Here is a 761-nt window from a genome sequence, read left to right as displayed (position 1 = left end):
CGCTCTGAGGAGCCCGGCGCTAGCCATGAAGGAGCCTTTTGTTCTGGGACCGCTCCGCGTCGGCCGCTCAGTCCCCGCCCGGGGAAGTCGGGCGCTTCCCCAGCTCCCCGCTGCCCGACCGCAGCCGCCGCAAAGGGTCTGGAGACAGGCGCGGCGGCCCCGGGGGAAGCCGAGTTGCCAAGACCCGGCAGCTCCGGGAGGCGGCGGCCCGGGGACTGGGGAGCCAGCAGGCGCAGGAGCGAAGAGACCTGGACACGTTCCCAGAAAGGGGCTAGCCCTGGAGCTAGCCCCCTCACCCCCACTGCACTGCTCCTGCCTGAAACCCCACAGGGTGTGTGGTGGGGCCTCGGTCTCCAGAAAAGCCAAGCTCTCCAATGGGTCACTCCAACTATCAACACGGGTGATGCTGACAGATTCCTCCGGTTGCCTAGCAACGGGACCTTGCGTAGTAGATGCTCAAGAAATACTTGCTGGGGCCGGGCACAGTAGCTCATGCCTGTGATTCTAGCACTCTGGGAGGCCGAGGCGGGAGAATCGTTTGAGCCCAGGAGTTCGAGACCAGCCTGGGCAACAAAGCGAGACCTCGTCTCTACAAGAAAAAAAAAATTTTTTTTAATTAGTAAGGTGTGGTGGTGCACTCCTGTAGTCCCAGTTACTCGGGAGGCTAACACAGGAGGATAGCTTGAGCCTAGGCGTTGGAGTCTTCAGTGAGCCATGGTGGTGCCGCTGTACTCCAGCCTGGGCAACAGAGCAAAGCTCTG

This window comes from Carlito syrichta, unplaced genomic scaffold, assembly GCF_000164805.1.
Source record: "Carlito syrichta isolate Samal-C Ts95f unplaced genomic scaffold, Tarsius_syrichta-2.0.1 Scaffold302399, whole genome shotgun sequence".
NCBI classification, from domain to species: Eukaryota; Metazoa; Chordata; class Mammalia; order Primates; family Tarsiidae; genus Carlito; species Carlito syrichta.
The sequence above is the reverse complement of the archived record's forward strand: the minus strand, read 5'-3'. Positions refer to the sequence as shown.